Raw genomic sequence first — 23,789 nt, 5'->3', positions numbered from 1 at the left:
GGTCTTACTGAGACTGGAAGGATCCCGGTGGTCATGGCCCCCAGACCTTCCATTGCCCCAGGACAGGAACCATTCCCGAAGCCAACTCTTCAGATATGGATTGGACTGGACAATGGGTTGGAGAGGGATGCTGGTGAGGAGTGAGCTTTTTGGGTCAGGTGGACACTTGACACTATGTTGGCATCTCCTGCTTGGAAGAGAGATGAGAGGGTGGAGGGGGGTAGAAGCTGGTGAAACAGACACGAAAAGAGAGAGTGGAGGGAGAGAGCAGGCTGCCTCATTAGGGGGAGAGTAATTGGGAGTGTGTAGCAAGGTGTATATGGGTTTTTGTGTGAGAGACTGACTTGATTTGAAAACTTTCACTTAAAGCAGAAAAAAATTATTAAAAAAATAAGGATGCTTTCTATCATTATTTATATTAAATATTTAACACTGGAGGTCCAAGCTAGAACAAAACGACAACAAAAAGAAGGAAAAGCTGCAACTGCTATTATTCATAGATTACAGAAATGCCTCCACAGAAAAATTTACAAACCATTGAAATTAATGCCAGTCAATCGTAAATATAAACTAAAAAATAAACTGCATTTCTATGCATCAGCATCAAGCCGACTCTGTTGTAGCTCTTAGTGAAAGCAGAGGACACTGATAGGGAAATAGCAGGATTTGGGTGGGCTAGACAAGGAGGGGAGAACACTATTTTACACCAGGCTTCATGTATAACCATGGGTATGTGTTAGTCATCTAGTACTGCCATGAGAAAAAAATAACACAATTGGGTGGCTTTAAAGAACAGATATTTATTTTCTCACAGTTCGGGAGGCTAGAAATAGGAATTCAGGGCATGGCTCATGTCTACTTCAGCTTCTAGCAGCTTCCAGCCACCTTTGTGTTCCTGGCCTTGTAGATTATCTTCCCCTTTGTCTGTTTCCCTCTTCCCCTGTTTGTGTCTGTGCCTATTCTGCTCTTTTTATAACTCAGAAGGGATTAGGTTTAGGACCCACCCTACACTGGTATGGCCTCATTAAAATAATTTTAAAAATCCCCTATTTCCAAATCAGGTCACATTTATAGGTACAGTAGTTAGGATTTCAACATACCTTTGGGGTTACACAATTCAGTCCATATAGTACCCTCACAAGATATTCTAAGCTGAGAGTACAAATATGAGCAGCTAAGAGTTCTATTTTTCGTCTCTATTAGTTGGCTATCACTTGTCTGAGTCCACCCATATAAACTTTGGAGCAACTTATTATGAAGGACCAGGCCAACCTTTATTAGCCATGTCCATTATGTGGAAAAACACACACATTCCCATCACTGAAGCCCTGAGAAATTCATCAATAAGGGTGGAATGGGGTTGGGACCAAGAATTGTTTCATGGTGTTGATAACATGGAATAGCTGTTAGACATCTACGTAGAGATGTCAGGTAATAATATTGACAGCTAACACTTACTGGTGCCAGGACTCTTGTGAGGGCTTCTCCTTTCTTAAGATACTTGCTCTGCATGATACCCATGTGAGGAATGTATCATTATAAGGCACATTTTACAGATGAAGAACTCGGTACAGAGAATTAGGCCGACATTTGAATAGCAGTCGCGAACCAGTAGGAGTTGAAATGGATGGAAGTGTAAACATCGCATCCTCAGATACAGACAGACAGCCACTGACTCACTGAGGCATCCTAGAGAGAGGGTGACAACAGAGAGAGAGGACTAAGCACTGAGCCTGAGGGCACTCTGACATCTAGAAGCCGGACAGATGAACGGCAGCCCACAAAGCTCTCTGAAGTCCAGTGTGGTTCCTGGAGCATGGTCTGTTCTTTCTCTGGGCTGCATTTTACCAGTCCCCCTCCCACCCGCACTGGGTGTCCCCTTCACAATGGCAGGGATAATGTGTACCTTTCACCACTGTGTCCACATGATGTAGACTATTCCTGGCACATGGAATCTCTCTAAATATTGATTGAATGAAAAAATGAAAATGATGAATGAAATCATAGTTTGCTACCCCCACGTGTCTGTCAGTTTGTCGTACTGTGGGGGCTTGTGTGTTGCTGTGATGCTGGAAGCTATGCCACTGGTATTCAGATACCAGCAGGGTTACCCATGGAGGACAGGTTTCAGCTGAGCTTCCAGACTAAGAGAGCCTGGGAAGAAGGACCTGGCAGTCTACTTCTGGAAAGCATTAGCCAGTGAAAACCTTATGAACAGCAACGGAACACTGTCTGATATATGGCTGGAAGATGACCCCCCCAGGTTGGAAGGCACTCACAAGATGACTGGGGAAGAGCTGCCTCTTCAAAGTAGAGTCAACCTTAATGACATGGATGGAGTAAAGCTTTTGGGACCTTCATCTGCTGATATGGCATTTCTCAAAATAAGAAGAAACAGCTGCAAACATCCATTAGTAATCGGAACCTGGAATGTATGAAGTATGAATCTCGGAAAATTGGAAATCATCAAAAATGAAACGGAATGCACAAACATCGATATCCTAGGCATTAGTGAGCTGAAATGGGTTGGTATTGGCCATTTTGAATCAGACAATCATATAGTCTTCTATGCTGGGAATGACAACTCGAGGAGGAATGATGTTGCATTCATCGTCAAAAAGAACATTTCAAGATCTATCGTGAAATACAACGCTGTCAATAATAGGATAATATCCATACTCCTACAAGGAAGACCAGTTAATACAACTATTATTCAAATTTACATACCAACCACCAGGGCCCAAAGATGAACAAATAGAAGACTTTTTTCAGCTGCTGCAGTCCGAAATTGATCGAACATGCTATCAAGATGCATTGATAATTACTGGCTATTGGAATGCAAAAGTTGGAACCAAAGAAGGATCAGTAGTTGGAAAATAGGGCCTTGGTGATAGAAACAATGCCGGAGATCAAATGATAGAATTTTGCAAGACCAACGACTTCTTCTTTGCAAATACCTTCTTTCACCAATATAAGCGGTTTTATACACATGGACCTCACCAGATGGAACACACAGAAATCACATTGACTACATCTGTGGAAAGAGACGATGGAAAAGCTCAATATCATCAGTCACAAAACGGCCAGGGGCCAACTGTGGAACAGAGCATCGATTGCTCATATTGAAGTTCAAGCTGAAATTGAAGAAAATCAGAGCAAGTCCATGAGAGCAAAAATATCCCACCTGAATTTAGAGACCATCTCAGGAATAAATTTGACACATTGAACACTAGTGACCGAAGACCAGACAAGTTTTCAAATGACATCAAGGACATCATCCATGAAGAAAGCAAGAGGTCACTGAAAAGACAGGAAAGAAAGAAAAGACCAAGATGGATGTCAGAGGAGACTCTGAAACTTGCTCTCGAACGTCGAGCAGCTAAAGCAAAAGGAAGAATTGATGAAGTAGAAGAACTGAAGATTTCAAAGGGCCTCTCAAGAAGACAAAGTAAAGTATTACAATGACATGTGCAAAGAGCTGGAGATGGAAAACCAAAAGGGAAGAACACGCTCGGTGTTTCTGAAGCTAAAAGAACTGAAGAAAAAAGTCAAGCCTCGCGTTGCGAAAGTGAAGGATTCCATGGGGAAAATATTAAACGACACAGGAAGCATCAAAAGAAGATGGAAGGAATACACAGAATCATTATACCAAAAAGAATTGGTCAATATTCAACCATTTCAAGAGGTGGCCTATGATCAGGAACCAATGGTACTGAAGGAAGAAGTCCAACCTGCTCTGAAGGCATTGGCGAAAAACAAGGCTCCAGGAATTGATGGAGTATCAATAGAGATGTTTCAGCAAACAGATGCAGCACTGGAGATGCTCACTCGTCTATGCCAGGAAATATGGACGACAGCTTCCTGGCCAACTGACTGGAAGAGATCCATATTTATGCCTATTCCCAAGAAAGGTGATCCAAATGAATGTGGAAATTATAGAACAATATCATTAATATCACACGCAAGCAAAATTTTGCTGTAGATCTTTCAAAAACGGCTGCAGCAGTATATCGACAGGGTAGTGCCAGAAATTCAGGCCGGTTTCAGAAGAGGACGTGGAACCAGGGATATCCTTGCTGATGTCAGATGGATCCTGGCTGAAAGCAGAGACTACCAGAAGGATGTTTACCTGTGTTTTATTGACTATGCAAAGGCATTCGACTGTGTGGATCATAACAAACTATGGATAACACTGGGAAGAATGGGAATTCCAGAACACTTAATTGTGCTCATGAGAAACCTTTACATAGATTAAGAGGCAGTTGTTCAGACAGAACAAGGGGATACTGATTGGTTTAAAGTCAGGAAAGGTGTGGGTCAGGGTTGTATTCTTTCACCGTACCTATTTAATCTGTATACTGAACAAATAATACGAGAATCTGGACTATATGAAGAAGAACGGGGCATCAGGATTGGAGGAAGGCTCATTAACAACCTTCATTATGCAGATGACAAAACCCTGTGTGCTGAAAGTGAAGAGGACTTGAAGCACTTACTAATGAAGATCAAAGACCACAGCCTCCAGTATGGATTACACCTCAACATAAAGAAAACAAAAATCCTCACAACTGGACCAATGTGCAACATCATAAGAAATGGAGAAAAGACTGAAGTTGTCAAGGATTTCATTTTACTTGGATCCACAATCAACAGCCATGGAAGCAGCAGTCAAGAAATCAAAAGACACATTGCATTGGGCAAATAAATCTGCTGCAAAGGACCTCTTCAAAGTGTTGAAGAGCAAAGATCTCACCCTGAAGACTAAGGTGCGCCTGGCCCAAGCCATGCTATTTTCAATCACATCATATGCATGTGAAAGCTGGACAATGAATAAGGAAGACGGAAGAAGAGTTGACGCCTTTGAATTGTGGTGTTGGCGAGGAATATTGAATATACCATGGACTGCCAAAAGAACGAACAAATCTGTTGTGGAAAAAGTGTGGCCAGAATGCTCCTTAGAGGCAAGGATGGTGAGGCTGCGTCTTACATACTTTGGATATGTTGTCAGGAGGGATCAGTCCCTGGAGACGGACGTCATGCTTGGCAGAGTACAGGGTCAGCGGAAAAGAGGGTGACCCTCAATGAGGTGGATTGACACAGTGGCTGCAACAGTGAGCTCAAGCATAACAATGATTGTAAGGATGGCGCAGGATCAGGCAGTGTTTCGTTCTGTTGTGTCTAGGGTCACTATGAGTCAGAACTGACTCGATGGCACCTAACAACAACAACAACAATCTCTGAATACCTTAAGGGCCTTCGTGTGTAAGAGGGAGAAAATATGATCTGAGTTGATCCTGAGACTATCTCTTAGCGTTAAAGAATGCTGAATAACAATTCAATAAAAAGGTTCAATAGCAAAGATCTTTGTTAAAAGATTTATGTATAGGTTGAAGATTACTAGAAACATGCACATTTAATATTTCAAGTATAGTCAAATTGCTAAAATTATATACTCCTTGCACACAGCAGAATATAATACAACAATTTGATGTTGTCTGTAAAATAAACAAAACTTTATCATGGAAAAGGCTAATATTGAGTGAAAGGAGCAGGATATAATATTTATGTGCATATACATAAATATGTGCGACACACATATAAAACCCATTGCCATGAGTCTATTCTTACTCATGGTGTTCCCATGTGTGTTAGGCTAGTCTCCAAATTTTCAATGACTAGAATATACTTCTACAAGCAGGACAAAATTAAAGGAATATATTTAAACAATAAATGAACAGAAGTGAAAGAATTAAACCTGCGGAGAGGCTGCCCAGGAATCCAAGAACTACAATAACATTGGTATGGAAAGCAGAATGATGGTGTCGGGAAGCCTCTGGTCACATGCTTCCAGCTCGAAAGAGAAGAGCAAATAAACCAGGGGAGAAGACAGTGAGCCAGAAGAGTGGGAGAAAGGAAGCATTTCTTGAGTGGCAACTAAGGCTGAGCCTCTGCTGATGGCATGTAGTCCCTCATTTAAACCTTAGAAGGATGTAATGGTGGGATAGACCCTGTTATCCACTTTCATCATGCAAACATGTTATAAAAACAAATTAGAAGATAGAGAAAAGTATAATAAAAGAATACGCCTCATCCGTTGAGCACTATTATGTTGCCTCAGCAGCTGCTCATTGTTTTTGTTGTTGCAAACATACCACACAACCTTTGGTGACTGAACAACTGACAGTAATTACCATTAATTGGCTGTGCAACCCTGCCCTTCATCAATGTGACTTTTCCACCACTGTTAACCAGAACTCAGTCTCCATATGCAGGAACACCTCTTTATTTCCTCCCTCCTGCCCCTGGTAACCCCTAATAAACTTTTATGTCTACACATTTGCTTGTTCTTGTAAAAGACGGCTTTTTGAATCTGAAAGTTCACGACAAGCCACAAGGGTGAATTCATGTGGTAGCAGAAGTTATTTGCAATACATATATCCTACTACTGACTTGGTTCTGGAATACATAAAGAACAATCCAAAAAGAAAAAAGGAAAAAGAAAGCAGACAGTTTGATAGAAAAATGAGCAAATACTTGAACACTGCATAAAAGATTTCTATATGGCCAAGAAACATATGAAAAGTGACAAACCTTCACTGGTTATCAGAGAAATTCTAATTAAAAGCCACAATGTGATATTATCCCCTACACGCCAGATTGGCTAAAATGGAAAAGATGGAAAATACCAACTATTGGGTATAACGTGGAGTAACTGGAGCTCTAATCTACCGCTAGTGGAAGTGTAATTTGGTACAACCAGTTTAAAAATGTTTTGTCTGTATCTACAAAAGCTGTGAACATACATGTATCCTAGGACCCAGCAATTCTACTTCTAGATACATACCCAGTAGAAGTGGGTACATATCTTCACCAAAACACATACACTTCTCAGCATCCGCTAAGGAATGAACACCTTCCTCAGGAATGTCTAACTTTTAAAGCATTATTCTCTGTCTGTTCTAAGGTGATGCCCATATATGATGATAAGTTTACACAGAAAAGTCTAGAGCTTTATGTGAAATTCCACAGCAAATCTCTAGAGGCTCATGTTCTCATAGCTTCTGTCGCCTCTGCAGCCCCTGCTTCTGTCTGTCCGTCTGCTGGGCTGCACCACATGGAACCAGTTATGAAATTCAAGCCCATCTTACACTCGCCAAGGTCCTATTCACACAAAATTTGTATTAGCTTAATAGAAAAGGTGTGTAGATAAGATACACAAGGGATTTAATTGCAGCAAAACAAACCTTAAAATGAAATGGCTGGGAATGGTGGGCCTCCCTTTGAAAAAAGGCTTCTCTGTACGGACTACGGGAAAATGCAGTTAAGATATGGGTCATGGGAAAAGGAGTGTTTGTAGCAATGTGGTAATCACTCAGACCACCTGTAAAAATGTTGTCATCCTTTTTCTCATACCTTACACAAAACAAAATTCCAGATGGATCGAATATTTAAAATTAAAATATGCAACCATAAAAATTTTAGAAGTTTTTATTTTCTTTTTATTGATAAAAGAGAAAGACTTTTTAAAAATCCCAAAATATGAAGGCTAAAACTGTTAAGATCTATAGATCTTTGGCATATCAAAAAGTACATGAAGAGAGTAAAAATACAGGCAAAAAGCTGAAAAAAAGTTTGCAGGCTAAGGATTTGAATAGAGATTTCTCAAAAGCAGATACAGAAACTGTCAACAAGCACGTGAAAAGAAGTGTAACCTCATTAGTCATCAGGGAAATGCAAATCTAAACTAAAGTGCACTATTATTTCAAAACCACTAAGATGGCTAAACTCAACAGGATGGACAACAAGTGTCCACGACGATGTGCAGAAGCTGGAATACCGCTGGTGGAAATGTAAAATGATCCAATTGTTTTGGAAAATGGTTTGGCAATTCTGCAGAAAGTTAAACATAGAATTACCATACAACACTGCAATTGCACTCCTAGGTCTGCACCCCGGAGACTCAAAAGCATGTTCACATACAAACTTACACAGAGGATTCCTAGTAGTGTTATTCATAACAGCCAAAATGTGGAGAGAACCCAAATGTCATGACCTGATAGACAGGATGTGGTATATTCATAGACTGGAATATTACTCAGCCACAAAAAGGCACCAAGTACTGATACAGGCCACAACATGGACGAACCTTGAGAATATTACGCTAAATGAAAGAAGCCAAACACAAATGACCGCATCGTGTATGATTCCATTTACATGAAATGTCCAGAACAGACAAACCAACACAGACAGAAGTAGATTAGTGGTTGCTACGGCTTGGAGGAAAGGAGTAATGAGGATGACTGTTAATACGCCTTTATTAACAAGGGCCTTTATTTACGGGGCACTGAAAATATTCTGAAGCTAGACAGTGGTGACTGTTGTGCCAAGTCTGCCCATATACTAAAAGCCACGGTATTGTGCATATTTTCAAAGGCAGTGTTACGGCAGGTGAATAGTATCTCAATAGAAATATTCATGATTCCTAAAAGACTAACTTTTCAATTAACATATAGAACCTATAAATCAGTAGGGAAAAAACAATCCAATTTTAAAATGTCTCCCTCCAAAGCAAAGGGAAGGGGGTACATTCCATCCACACAGCTTATTTTTTTATCTCTTCATTATTCAAGTTCTATTCTCATCTTATGTAACTCTAAATTATACAAGTAATTGCCTCCATTTTCCTTATCCGTTTTCACTATTTAACTAAATAAAGACAGCAACACAGTGTTTTTTATAAAAACCCACCCACATTCACTCAAATCATTTTTTAGCACTTCTTAGGTGCCAGGTACCAGGATGCTCTGACAAACACAACAGAGAAGTTCCTGCCTGCATGGGCCTTCTATTTTTGTGAAGCAGGCAGATCATAAACCAGCCAACCAGCTCTTAATGTAACCTAACATTAAGGAGGGAAACATGTAATTTTGGAGCTATCTCAAGCTGTGTCTCTCTCACAAAGATTTCTCCGAATCTAGTGAAAAGTAAACACCTCGAAGGAACTCCGTGGGGCCAGTAAATGTAAAAAAGCCATTTCATTTCAGTTTTGTTTTGTTGCTTTCACCTGCTACCCTGTCATTATTTTTAATAACATGATTATGGAGCTGACATCAAACTCCGACCACCCGCCTGAAAGAAAAAACCAAACCCGTAGCCACTGAGTCAATTCTGACTCAGAGACCCTACAGGACAGAGTAGAACTGCCCCATAGGGGTTCCAGGGAGCAGCTGGTGTTAGGACACAATTCCCTCTTATAAGAATCTGAAAGCTGTTCACTGTGGATGTGTGAGGGACTCAGTAACACTTGCAGAGATTTCCACATGGGTGGGGCGCTCTAGTGTGAGCATCGGGGGAATGGACCCCATGTGCACTTTGCAGCCTTGTGCAGATTATGACACAACAAACATTCACTCTTCATTGTCCTACATCTTGGAAGAGAACAGAGGGAATTGTTAGGCAGGACCCTTTGAAAATACATGGCAAGAAATTTTATTGTAACATTAAATGGAAAATAAAATCTTCCTACATTTTTCCTCCTTCCCTACCTCATTTCAAGGAGATAGCTGAACTCACAGTGTTGAAGCCCTGAAACTTCAAGACTCTGAAGAGTCTGTGGTAAAAGCCTCAGCTCACTGAGGTGATCACACTGAGTGAACTGGAGCCTAGGGGAAGAGTGAGAGTCAGATAGTAGGGTCCTAGACATTGGGAAGGGGTAGGACCTCCTTCTTGATAGTGCCCTGGAGTAGGTTACAGCACCTCAAAGGCTGATGCAGGCACGTAAGTAGACAAACCCTGTTAGGCTGTTGACAGCCCCACCAAGGTTCTCATGCTCCAGCTGAGAAGGGAAACAGCAGAACGAATGCTTCTAGAGAGATCACCCACACAGGCTAAGGCAACGGGCATGTTGAAGGTCTTCTCCAAGCACTGGTCTTTCATTAAACCTGGGAATTACTGCATATCTGGATGAGGGAGTACCCTAAAAGTAAGTGAGGTTAAAAACTCCTCTCAATTTTGTAAGCAGGTAGTTCTGAGCCTCAATTCATTTTATTTTTTAAAAAATCATGCTTTTTTTCATACATGATTTTGTACAGACTCGCACTTACAATTTGTATTACTCATTCATGCATTAAGTCAACAAAGATTTCCTGTATAAACAGCTACATGTCAGACCCTAGGCCAGATGCTCTTGGTGATGAAATGACTTAGAGAAGTTGCCTCACTGCCTGGTGAGAGAAACGGCCAAGTTAACAGGTGTATCAGTCACATATTACTGTGTAAGAAATGACTCCAAAATGTAGTGTCTTAAAAAAACAACTATTTACTAAGCTCACAATTTTGCAGGTTGTCAATTTGGGGTTCTTCTGATCTGGGCCAGCCACAGTGGCTCGCAGCAGGGCTTACTCATGTGTCTACAATTTGCTTCCAGGTCAGCTTGGAGCCAGTTTGTCTAAAATCAACTCAGTGAAACCGCTGGATCCTCTTTCCAATGATCCCTCATCATTCAGCAGGCTGGCCTGGGGTCATTCCCACAGGTTCTCAGGGTTTAAGAGCAACAAAAGGGCAAGACTCAATGCAAAATCTTTTCAATTCTCTCCTTGTATCATCTCTGCTACTATGTCAATGGCTGAAGCAACCATAAGGTCGGCCTTCAACTAACAGGTAGAGGAAGACTCCTACTGCTAATGAAAGGTGCTCTGGAGTCTCATAGAAGGCATGGGCACAGAGAGAGGAAGAATGTGTAGTAAATGCAATTGTGTTTTATGCTGTGGTAAAGGGTTTCCTGGGTACAATGGAGTACAGAGCAAGAAGTGGACTCATCTACCAGGAGAAGATTCAGGGAAGACTACCACCAGGAAGTGATGCCTGAACCAAGTTGGGAATATGACTGAATAGTTAAGGGGTTAAAAAAGGCCAAGCATCCAGGAAGCCCCAGGTATTTTCCAGAGGCTTCAGTAAAAGGGGAAGGATGCCTTGATGAGAAAAGTCTGAGGAAACAGGGTGAAAACACTGGGGCATTTGTTATACTTGTGAACAGGCACAGATTATCTTTTGTTCTATTGTTTCCCTACCATTCCTGCCTCTTCTGTCCTTTGGGGTCACACAAAACAAGCCCCTACCATCCCCATGTGGAAACTTTTATTTTCCTTGGAGAAGTCTCCTCCTTCCTCATCACCACCCCAACCTTCTTAATTTCCTCCTCAAATGGTCTCCCCATTTGCTGGTTTCTCTTCTAAATAGCCTCCTAAACAAAAGCAGAGTCTGTCATGGGCTTTCCCCAAGTCAACTCCCAAACTTCCCATTCTGGCTGACCACAAAATTCCTGAGTCTTAGGGCTTTTTGGTAAGTCATAAGCCTAATCTGTTCCAATGGGGTCAGTTTTCTTCACATTCACACTTCACCAGGGAGAGTAGGCCAGCAGACGGGAAGGGAGAGAACATCTCCTAGTCAGAGAGCAGAGCCTGTGTGAAGACTCAGAGGCTAAGGAGATCTAAGAGGGGCTCAGAGTGGACATTTTATAACCAGAGCTGGAGAGACATGATTCCAACAGAGTCAAATGAGAGGACTGGGAGAAAGCAGCTGCCCATGATACCTGACAGTTTCATGTTTTTCTGGTTGCCGTGTTTAGCTTCAAACTGGGCCCATGGAACTCAGCACTGTCAGCAATGATGTCACACAGGATTACAGAAGCCTTGGTGCTAACTCAGATCTCAGCTGCTTTTTGAAATGGGTGCCAACCTCAGGTCTTGTGGGAGAGAAACTGTAGCTACTGAATCAAGGAAATTCAGGAGCAAGCCAGAGTCCCCAGGTTATCAAAGCTTCCTGCTGGGAGAAGGGATAAAGGTCCTTCAGACCATTATGTTTGGACATCTTCACCCAAGCAGGATGAAAGAGTGACATATGAGGAAAAGGCCTTTCTCTAAGACTCTAGATAAAGGTGAGGAAAAGTTGTCCCAGATTGATGAGTGCTACAGAACAAAAGGTCTGACTTCCACCAGAAAAGAGAGCCATGGTAGGACAAGATGAAGGATTTGGAACGAATGGATAAGGTCATAAGGAAGATTCTCCTGAGAAAGCACTTTCTGTCATTTAGTAGATAATCAACCAAAGTTTATTTTGTCAATAAGAAATGTAGGAAAAAATGAGGGATGAAATGGAAGAATTCAATTGTAAGTTTGAGAGCTTTCCAGAATAGCTGCAGACAAGGCACTCTATTGTTCTGGATATGAACATGGTGGAAGGGAAGGAAGGCAGTGGGCAACTGGGGCAGAGAGTATAGGATGGTGGAAACGGTGGGTAGCAAGAAGCATACTTAATTATTATATTTTCTAATGAGATAGAATTAATATACCATGTGAAGAACTAAGGAAATTTCTAAGGAGGTTCTGGGAGTGGTAGGTTGAAGAGCCCAGAACCCACATCGCTGAGGGCAGAAGAAGGGCTATAGACTCCTCCCTAGATCCAGGAACTCCCCTTCCCCTCCTATGTCTCCTGCCCACCTCCCTCAAGAGCCTAACAACCCCTAACCACAAAGATGGCTACAGGATAGAATTTTTTATTTTCCTACTTTTCTTAACCTGAGCTTCATCTAGGATCAGTCATGTATCACTCTTTCCAGGCCAGTTTTGTTGCCCTCCCCACTACTATTACCTCTGCTGTCCTCCTCCACCCAGTGCTGCCCTCCACTGGCCCAGCTTCCTGCTGCTTCCTGGTTTTCTGACTGGCCTCTAATACCCTTTGAGAGATCTCCCACCCCATCTTCTGTCTGTCACTGGAGCTTACACTCCCCTCCCAAACTCCTTCTCTTTCTTCCTTAACTCGCCAATCCTTCCCTCAAACTCAGAAAAATACTGACCCTTATGCTGACATATACAAGCCCCGCCCGCCCAGACAGGAGGCATGGTTGTGATTTGGCTACTAAGGTTTGTGCTATCAGACTCTCAAATATGGACATCTGTTTCTGCCTCACCCTGAAGGACATGGTAATGGGCTTCTGTTCAGAGAAAGGCAATTTTAATCTCCTGGTGTAGGCTAGTTAAGGGTACGAGGAGTTTTGAATTACACAGAAAAGTACAAATTACGCTGTCTCTTTAAGTATAATTCCTTCTATGAAAATCCTTCCCTTAAAAGGAGGATGAAAACAAGTTACAAAGAGGAGACCGATTCTCCTGTTTCAATGTTTACACTCTAAATTTACTAAAAAAAATAACTTTCATAGAAAACACCTTTTAGAGAAACCATGTACTATCATGAAGGTGCAGAGGATGAGGTAATTTCCATATTCCACAGGAGCAAATTCACTTCCGTCCAACAAACGCAAAAAAAAAAAAAATTTTTTTTAATGTGGCGATCCTCTGTTTATATTATAAACTATCACAGGATAAACCTTTGGCTGCTAACTAAAAGGTTTGGCAGTTGGAATCCACCAGCTGCTCCTTGGAAACCCTATGGGGAGTTCTACTCTGTCCTATAGGGTTGCTATGAATTGGAATCTACTAAAAGAAAACTGGGAATTTTTTTTTTTTAAATCAATGTATTATAATTTTTTGAAAAATGATAGACTTTTGCTATAAGGTAGTACCATCACTGAAATTTTCTGGAGGAGACTTTATTGCCCAGAGTAAATTCCCTAAAGTATGGTCGGTGCCTGGGGAACAAGAAAGAAACCATGGGGACTGTGGAAGTGGAGGATGGTGGTGATGGAGAGGCCTCCAGGGATCCCTGAGACCAGAGACTTAGGTCACAGTTGAGACACCAGAGCCCAGAGGGCTCATGTAAATTAACTCTCCACTATTGCAAGTCTCAACCCAAGAGGAAAGTGTCACTCAGGGTAGAACATGAGAACAAAAAGCCCAAGTTCCAAGCCCAGGAAGATTCCCCAAGTATCAGCAAGGCCTTTTTCATCAGCTTCCACTAGGCAGAATTCTCACTCATCAAATTACTCCAGAGATCAATAGGTCAAGTATGGGTATCTACCCAAGTGTGTAAGGTCAAGGGGTTAGCCATGGTCTGGCAGACCAGACCAAAACATCTCACACCCCTGTCGGCAAAAGGCCCCTGGTCTTGAGGCTGAGTTTTTGAAGAAAGTGAGTGCCATCAGGTCTGCCCTCACTCTAACCAACACTGAGTCCCTGGTCAGCATCCTGGAGTCCTGGCAAGAAGAGCCAGGCACCTCCAGGAGCATCTGGAGGAGGAGACAGGGGCTGAACAGGCTACCACACCTACTGGTGCTGCTACACATGTGGGAGACCTGGCTGCAGAGGGTGCAGGCATGGCCTCAAGGTCAAAGGAGAAAGCACCTGAAGACGTGCTAGGACTCTTAGACTGAGAGAAGCAGGATGTCTGGACTGCAAAATATGCACCCTTCAGGGAAGAACTTCATTCAGGCTTCTTAAACCCACCTCACCTGGAAGATCCACTCTTTTAGCCTTGTGCCCCTTCCACGCCCCCTCTAGTACATGGAGAGATCCAGTCCTAGAGCACCAGGGTGGAAGAAGCCCCAGGATAGCTGTCCAAAGACATGAGGTCCACTCCAAAGCTCCCCCCGCCAAGGAGAGAAGAGGACAAGACTCACCTGCAGATGAGGTCTCAGGGCCCTGAGAATGAGCACAATGTCTGTAAGGAAAGAGAAATGGGATTTCAGTGGGACATGGAAGTCTGAGAAAGAGCCTCTGCAAAGATAGCTCTAAGGGAGGTGTGATTGTGAAGGTGGGCTGGTCACTGAGTTCTTTGTAGTACAAGGTACCAGACAGAAGCCAGACTCTGGGGGGAACCTGCCTGCCAGTGAGCAGTGGGCATAAAACCTTAAACCAATGAGAATCGAATCCCTTCCCAGCAGCTTCTGCACAGATCAGTGATGTTTGCTTGGTCTTTCTCTTTTCTGTGGTCTAACCTGATCTGTTCTGAGATCAGAGAATTGGAATAGAAAAGCCTGACTGAGATGAAACGAGCAAAGAGAAGACATGGCCTCCTAAATCTGGTGAAGACAGAATACAGATAACCAAAGGTGAGGATGGGAAGAAACAGATTGAGTTCCAAGTCCCATCCACAGTATCCCAGGGCCTGGGAATCCCTGAAAGTGCCAGAGGTGTGTACTCCCTGGGAGATGCGACCCCAAGTGTCAGAGGAAGCCCTATGGAGCAAGGAAGGGAGGGCAGGGCCTCTAGGATGGGCACTTCCATACAGGCTGCCCATGTGAATTTCTCAGAGTGACCGTGACAGATCCTGAGAGGGAGAGTTTGAGGCAAAGCAAAGTAAGTTTTCTGAAGAGGGGTGAATTCCGCCTTCTCCTGATAATGAAACAGAAATCCCGTCCTGCTCAGAGGTACTGAGTAGGAGGGATTGTGAATTCCCATCCTGCACAGAGGTTGGCTGGGAAGTTCGACTGTCTAAAGACAATTGGCCAAAGTGTTCTTTATCTTTCAAAGATATATCTTTAACTTCCTGCAAATTCAGTTCTGGAAAAAAGCCTAGAATATACAAGCGTGGGTTTTTCAGGAGAGCAACAAGGGGAGAAGGTGATGGTGGCATATCAGAGAAGGAGAACAATAGTCTAAGGGTCCCTGTGTTACTTAATGAATCACACACGGTGTCCAGCATTCTTCCTTATCTGTAGACATGTAAATGCAGTAGATGTTTTAGCAATAACTAAATTAATCCTCACAGAATTCTTTTTGGCCATTTCCAGGCATGGAGATCAGAAGAAGTCATTAGTTACAAGAGCAAGCAATAATTCGCTGATCTGAATTTTGTTCAATTTCTGTGTTTGCCCTTCATAGGTGGATAAAAGTCTCTGGATCTGGCATTGAAGACAGTGTTTTCTCTATTGTTATGGATTGAATAGTGTCCCCCAAAATGTGTGTCAACCTGGCCAGACCATGATTCCCAGTATTGTGTGGTTGTCCTGCATTTTGTGATCTGATGTGATTACTTATGTGTTGTAAATTCTAACCTATGTGATGTTAATGAGGCGGGATTAGAGGCAGTTAGGTTAATGAGGGAGGACACAATCTGCAGGATTAGGGTGAGTCTTGAGTCAGTCTCTTTTGAGATACAAAGAGAAAAGTGAGCAGAAATGAGAGGGACCTCCTACCACCAAGGAAGAAGTGCCTGGAGTGGAGCACCTCCTTTTGACCCAGTGTCCACGCGCTGAGAATTTCCTAGGCCAGGGGAAGATGGATGACAAGGACCTTCTCCCAGAGCCACAAAGAGAAAAAGCTTTCTCCTAGAGCTGGTGCCCTGACTTCAAACTTCTTGCTTCTTAAACTGTGAGAGAATAAGTTTCTGTTTGTTAAAGCCATCCACTTGTGGTATCTCTGCTATAGCCACACTAGATAACTAAAAAACACATATATAACATAGTAAAAAAAAAAAAAAGTTTCAAATACACACACATACACGTATGATGTTACTAAACTTTAAAAGGTTTTACATTCTTATAACACATTTAACAATAGAGATTTGTATATAGAAGTTATAATAAGAGCCATCCCCACATAAGTATATTGTACCTGCTCCCCCAAAGTGTCCAGTGTCCAAAGATACATATGTACCCTTTTACACACTGCTTTTTGCCGGGACACACGTAAGGACATTCATTTGTTTGTTTTTTATGGAAATTAGGTCACACTCTACCAATGTTTTTCTCTGAATCACTCTTCACTTGACAATTTCTCATGGTTCCTCTAAATCAGCAGACATGGAAGAAGCACTCTTTTTGGTTCTTCTCATTTTTTAACTCCCACCACTCTTCTGTCAGTTTGTTGTAGTGTGGTGGCTTGCATGTTGCTGTGATGTTGGAAGCTATGCCACCGGTATTTCAAACACCACCAGGTTCACCCATGGTAGACAGCTTTGAGTGGAGCTCTGGATTTAGACGGACTAGGAAAAAGGACCTAGTGATCTATTTCTAAAAACAACTGGCCAGTGAAATCTTACGAATAGTACTGGAACACTGTCTGATTGAATGACACTGCTCCATACCCCAAATCTAAATGGCTTGATAGAAAGCACTGGTCTTTGTGATTCACAAAAAGGAGGTGCCAATTCCTGAAAAAGAACTGAAGTGACAGGAGAAACTCCTCATGCTGTTAGAGCCCTGAGTATGGGCCCTAATCCAATGATCTGTCTTCATTAATTCCTTTTCATTTCATCTCTGTGAAAGAGGGGAGGGAGAAGGTGAGAGAGGCTTACATGCGCCTATTCTGTTCTTTAGCATCTAGTTCACTGCCAGGAACAAGTATTCAAAAGAGTCTAAAAATCATTAAAGTACAAATAAGGAGGAAAACCTCCTAGTATATATATGTATTAGGTGGCACAAAGAGTTAAGTGCTCAGTTACTAACTGAAAGGTTGGCAGTTTAAATCCACTCAGTTGCCTTGGAAGAGAGGCCTGGCAATCCACCTCCAAATGGTCACAGCTATTGAAAACCGCATGGAGGGCAGTCCTACTCTGAAAACTCACGGGGTCGTCAGGAGTGAAAATCTACTCAATGGCATCTGGATTGGTAATCTATATATGGCATAAATGTTGGGAAAATTAGTTTCTGAACATATACACGGCATATAGAATACACTGTACATTTAGTATTATGTGCCAAAACCCACAGTCATCAAGTCGATTCTAACTCATAGTGACCCCAAAGGACAGAGTAAAACTGCCGCATAGGGTTTCCAAGGCTGTAAGTCTTCACTGAAGCAAGCTGCCACATCTGTCTCCTACAGAGAGGCTGGTGGGTTCGAACCAGTGACCTTTCAGTTAGCAGCCAAGTTCTTTAACCACAGAGCCACTAGGGCTCACTGCTGTCACGTACGGTGATTACATAAGCAAATTCTGAAACAAACTGCCTGGGTTTAAATCCTAACTCAATTTATCAGCTGGGTGTTCTGGGCACATTACTTTACCTCTCACTGCCTCAGTTTCCCATTTCTAAAATGGGTCTTATTCAAAAGGTTGTCACGCAGGTTAAATAAAACACACAAGGTACTTAGAAAAAGGCCTTATACACAGAATGAACACGATAAATGTTAGCTTTCATAATTGTTAAGGGAATACAAACAAACAGCTTAGTTGAAGAAACTTCCATTGAGAAAGAGTTGAGTTCCAAAATTCATGTGTAAAGTCATTTACATCAACTGTTAAAGTTGTATGTTTAGATTCAAGTGATTACTGAGGTGTGTTATGATCTTGAACAGAGTTCTGGGGACTATACAGGCAGACTCTGCATGCCTTTCTCCTGCACATCCATTCCATCTCCCTTGGAGCCCAGACATCATGTTATCAATTAAACCCCTTCCACACTGGTGGTGTACTGTTTAAGAGCTATGGCTGCTAACCAAAAGGTCATCAGTTCAAATCCACCAGGCACTCCTTGGAAAGTCTATGGCACAGTTCTGCTCTGCCCTATAGGGCCGCTATGAGTTGGAATAGACTCAGTGGCAATGGGTTTTTAACGGGTATGAGGTAACTGTTCAGTGCTTAAAGACATACCAAAAGCAACCACGAACACAAAGTATAGTAAAAAGTTCTCATTTTAGAATAGCAAAACCTTTTTCTAACACAGTGGTGAATTAGGGTGGACTGTGGATCAAGAGGAGCCCTGGTGGCATAGTGGTTAAGAGCTCAGCTTCTAACCAAAAGGTCAGCAGTTCGAATCCACCAACTCGTCCTTGGAAACTCTATTGGGTAGTTCTACTCTATGCTATACGGTCTCTATGAGTTCAAATCAACTAGGGTCTCTACAGGTTGGAATCAATTTGATGGTGACAAGTTTGGTTTGGTGGGTGTCATGGATTGAATTATGACCCTAAAAAACGTGTGTTTCAACTTGGTTAGGCCATGATTCCCACTATTGTGTAGTTGTCCTCCATTTTGTGATTGTAATTTTACTGTAAGAGGATTAGGGTGGGATTGTAACACCACCCTCACTCAGGTCACCTTTCCCTGGGGTGTGGCCTGCACCACCTTTTATCTCTCAAGAGATAAAAGGAAAGGGAAGCAAGCGGAGAGTTGGGGGCCTCAGACTATTAAGAAAGCAGCACCAGGAGCAGAGCATGTCCTCTCGACCCAGGGTCCCTGCACCTGAGAAGCTCCTTGACCATGTGAAGGCTAAGGACAAGGACCTTCTTCCAGAGCCGAAAGAGAGAGAAAGCTTTCCCCTAGAGCTGATGCCTTGGACTATTAGCCTACTTTAATGTGAGGTATTACATTTCTCTCGGTTAAAGCCATCTACTCATGGTATTTCTGTTATGGCAGCACTAGATGATGAAGACAGTGGGTCAAGGTGGAAGGGGTGGATGAAGGACAAAAAAAGAAAAACAGACAACAAGAGAAATATAAGAATTCAGAGAACTGTGAAAATTTAATTCCTGAATATACTTTCTTTCTCCTCCCTATAACTGTAAGGACTTTTCTCATATACAGCATATATAAGTAAATCCTTGCAATATTTAAAACACTTAGATTTTTGTAAAACTCATTCTCTGAAAACTCATGGTGGCCCCATTAATTTGTGGCTTAAAAACAACTCAGAACTAAAAAGAAGCATAAATAAATACATAAAGGCACTGCTGTCAATTGCGGGCGATGTTCTTTTCCTGCTATCCACAACCCACACACTCGGGTTAATTTTCCAGGGTCGGTGTTCATAGACCATCCTCTTTCTCTTACCACCACCCCACCACCCTTAATTATTTAGGAAAGGCAGGGCCAGTCAGTGCTCCAAACATCAAGTTTTCTCTCCAAAATGCCAACTGGCACTTGGGGAGCAGGCTACATTCTCAGCTATCAGCACTTCCACTAGCCCCTGCAGATAAGGAACATGTCTCCACTGAACTGTTCACTGTAATAAAAAATAAAAAAAAATAAAAATTGTAAAACACTGTTTCTTAAAAACAAACAAACAAAAAAAAAAACCCAGGCATTTCCCTATTACCCACCCACCCCACTCTCCCACACCCACTGCTCCCCTCACCACACACACACTCAAATATTTCATACCAAGGGTGTGTCCCAAGCACGGGGTCTAGCTCTGCTCTTCTTTTACACCCCTTGGAGGCCTCTGGAGAAACCATACCTTTGGTTGGCAATTCCCTGAACCCTGCCTATTCAAGCTGGCACTTATTCAAAAAGGCAGGTGAGTCTTCAAGTCAGGTTTTTAAAAGGAGTTTAAGAGGAATCAGGTGATATGCCTACTCACCCTCAAGTTTCTCAAAGGCAATAATTTCTTGAGATGTTTACCATGTCTCAACTATGGGTTAATTAAATCCCTTAGGATGGTGGGCATGGGAAAATCCTCCATCTCAATGCCCCCCATTTTGAAAAAAAGAGGGGGAATCTCCAAAATTACAAATTTGAATTTCTACACGCTAAAAAGCCTGTCGGTTCCCTGGTGGTCTAGTGGCTAGGATTCCGCATTTTCACCGCCACTGCCAGGGATTTCCAGCCAGGGAAGAGTCTTTGGAAACCCTGGTGGTGTAGTGGTTAAGAGCTACGCCTGCTAACCAAAGGTCGGCAGTTAGAATCCACCAGACACTCCTTGGAAACACTATAGGGCAGTTCTACCCTGTACTATAGGGTAGCTACGAGCTGGAATTGACTCCATGGAAATGGGTTTGGTTTTTGTTTTGAAAAAGACTGTCAGAATGATGAATTCGAAAGAAATACATATTATGTATATTATCTACATGATTGCACAGAAACAAGACTAGAAGCACAGAGACTGGCATAGAGTGTAAATATGAATGTATATATTGAAATGTATTTTTTAAACCACACCCTCCCTTGGTGGCTTCTCAGGCTCTCCGAGGCCAAATGGTCAGTGTCAAGCCATCAGGGAGCCCTCTGGTGGGCTCGGAGACGGCCGTCGGAGGTCAGCAAACAAATGACCCTTAGAGGAGGTGCCCTCTGCACCCTCCCCCAACGCTTGGGTGGGGCTTCCTCTCCTCTCCATTTGGTCTGGACCATCCTTACCTGGTCGCCTTGATGCCCCTCACCTGGCCGATTACCCAGCTGGGGAATTGCCAGTTGTGAGCTATCTCAGTGGATTTTCTTTATTTAAAAAGCAGGTTATACAGGTATTCTTTTGATTATTTTTGATATTTTGATAACTGAAGACCCGTTTTAAACTACCAATAACAGACGAATCTTAAAAAGCTTGGAAAAAGGGAGGCTGAGAGGAAGACGCTTGGTGGTTTAAGGGCTTTGAAGGGCTACCACATATACTGAGGAATCTGGAGTGCAATGTTCTTGCCTAAGGATGAAGACATGCTCATAAAGATCCTGACAAAGCTCTGGGCTTGCACCTCTGGCTGATCTTTGGGCTCCATGGGGGCAGGAAGTGAAGGCTAAGGCAGAGTTTTAGGCACTCTTGCTTAGCATTGAAAGAACGCCCCAGTTCAGAGCCAATCTGCAAAGACTGGGATAATGTTCCTTTTTCTTTTTGGCTACAAGCTTTTAAAGAAATCACTGTCAGGTCATGAACTGACTGCTGACATAACAGAACAGAACTTCAGTGTCCACACATGAGAAGACATACAATCTTTGCAGAAATAGTTTGGGAACATCACTAAGCAAATGGATGATTGGCCCTCAACAATTTAAGAAAAAAAAAAGAAAAAAAGCAAACCCTAATGACAGGAGGGAATCTGATTTCCAGAGTTACATTATAATGTTTAAAATATCCAGTTTTCAACACACTATTTTAAGTCATAAAAAGAAACAGAAAAGGATGGTTCATTTGTTAAGAAGAAAGAAAGAAGAGAAATGAACAGAAAGCATCCCTAAGGAAACTCAGATATTGGGATTACTAGACAAAGATTTTAAACCAATTGTCTTAAATTTCCTCAAAGAGCTAAAGAAACCATAGATCAAAAAAAAAAAAAAAAAGGAAACCAAGAGAAGAATGTATGAACAAGTAGAAAATATTAATAAAGAAATATTATACAAAAGAACCAAAAAGAAATTACAGAGCTGAAAAGTAGAATAGTGGAAATAAAAATTTCATTAGAGGAGCTCAACAGCAGATTTGAGCAAGAAAGCAGGAAAATGTAAACTTGAAAAAGCACAACTGAAATTGTTCTAACTCAGGAGCATAAAGGAAAAAGAATGAAGAAAATGAACAGAGCCTAAGGGACCTGCGGGACAACATCAAGCATACCAATATACTCATTAAGGAGTCCCAGAAAGGAAAGAAACATGAAAGGACAGAAAGAATATTTGAAAACGTAATGACTGGAAGTTTCCCAAATGTCATCTAGATATCCAAGAAGCTCAATAAACTCAAAGGACAATAAATACATAGATATCCACAGACAGACATAATCAAAATGTCAAAAGACAAACACAGAAACTTGAAAGCAGTAAGAGATAAGTGACTCCTAATGTACAAGAGAGTCTCAACAAGTTTAACTGTTGATTTTTCACCAGAAACCATTGAGACAAGAAAATAGTGGGATGATGTAGTTAAGGCACTGGAAAAAAAAAATACAGAAACAAAACTATGAACCAAGATGTCAATATCCAGCAAAACTATCTTTCAAAAATGAAGGCGAAATTAAGACATGCCCAGATACACAAAACCTGAGGGAGTGTGTTAGTAGCAGAACTGCCTTATGAGAAATGCCACAGGGAATCATTCTGGCTGGCATGGAAGGACACTAGACAGTAACTGGAAGCCATAAAAAGAAACAAAGACTCCGTAAAGGTAACTACTTAGATAAAACAAAGTCAGTAATATTTTTATATCACGCCTCTCTTTTTTTCATATATAATTTAAAGCACGAATGCATAAAAATACTTACACATCTCTCTTAATGGACACACAATGTATAAAGACGCAATTTTTGTAACAGCAACGTAAGTAGGGGAGGTAACTGAGCTGAATAAAAGCAGAATTTTCTATACTGTTGAAGCTAAATTTATATTAATTAAAAGAAGATTGTTATAAATATAAGATCTTAATTGTAATCCTCATGGTCACCACTAAGAAGTTAAAAAATATAAGGAAAGGAAATAAGGAGAGGACCAAAATTGTACACTTGAAAAAAATCAGTCAAACACAAAAGTGGACAGTAGTGAAGAAAATGAGCAACAAAATACATATATGACCTACTACAAAGTAGAAGATATAAGTCCTTCCTTATCATTAATCGCTTTAAATATAAATAGATTAAATTCACAATTGGGATCATTAAAGTTGTGTGTCAACTTTGTCGGACCATGATTCTCAGTGCTTTGGCAGTTGTGATGTAGTTTAGCAGTCGTATATGGATGAAATCACTTCCATGATGAGATGTGATATAATGCGATTACCTCCATGATGGGATCTGCTGTGAGTAGCCAATCAGATGTAAGGGAGTTTCCTTGCGGGTGTGGACTGCATCCAATATAGGGGGACTTTCTGGCAAGGCTCTTGAGCTTTTGCTCACTCGGAATCCTGCAGCTGGCTCCTCTTCATCTGATCTCAAGTTTTTGGGACTTGAACCTTCAGTTTACCTTCCAATTTTGGGATTCATCAGCCTCCGCAGTCTGTGAGCCGCCGCCTGCCAGCTTACCTGCCGATCTTGAGATTTGTCAGCCTTTGCAGCCTGTGAGCCACAGACCTGTTGTATGACCTGCAGATCTTCAGTTCTGCAGTCCCTGCATCTACGTGAGTCAGGAGAAGCCACCAGACTGACCCATGGACTTGAGACCTACCAGCCTCTACAGCCTCGTGAGCCATTTCCTTGATATAAATCTATTTAAATATATATCTCACTGGTTTTGCTTCTCTGGAGAACCCAGCCTAAGATACC

At 41.9% G+C, this 23,789-nt stretch overlaps 1 long non-coding RNA gene across 4 annotated transcripts in view; it reads right to left on the bottom strand.

The window, feature by feature from the left end:
- LOC126058128 (uncharacterized) overlaps positions 1 to 23,789 on the bottom strand; it is a 263,603-nt gene that overhangs the window by 133,814 nt on the left and 106,000 nt on the right. For all 4 annotated transcript variants that reach the window (XR_007513104.1, XR_007513103.1, XR_007513105.1 and 1 more), the window contains exon 2: positions 14,573 to 14,890. This is a non-coding gene — a long non-coding RNA (uncharacterized LOC126058128). The remainder of the gene's footprint in view (positions 1 to 14,572; positions 14,891 to 23,789) is intronic.

Source organism: Elephas maximus, chromosome 14 (assembly GCF_024166365.1).
Source record: "Elephas maximus indicus isolate mEleMax1 chromosome 14, mEleMax1 primary haplotype, whole genome shotgun sequence".
Classification (NCBI taxonomy): Eukaryota; Metazoa; Chordata; class Mammalia; order Proboscidea; family Elephantidae; genus Elephas; species Elephas maximus.
Note: the sequence above shows the minus strand (reverse complement) of the source record. Positions and strands in the feature narration are given on the sequence as shown.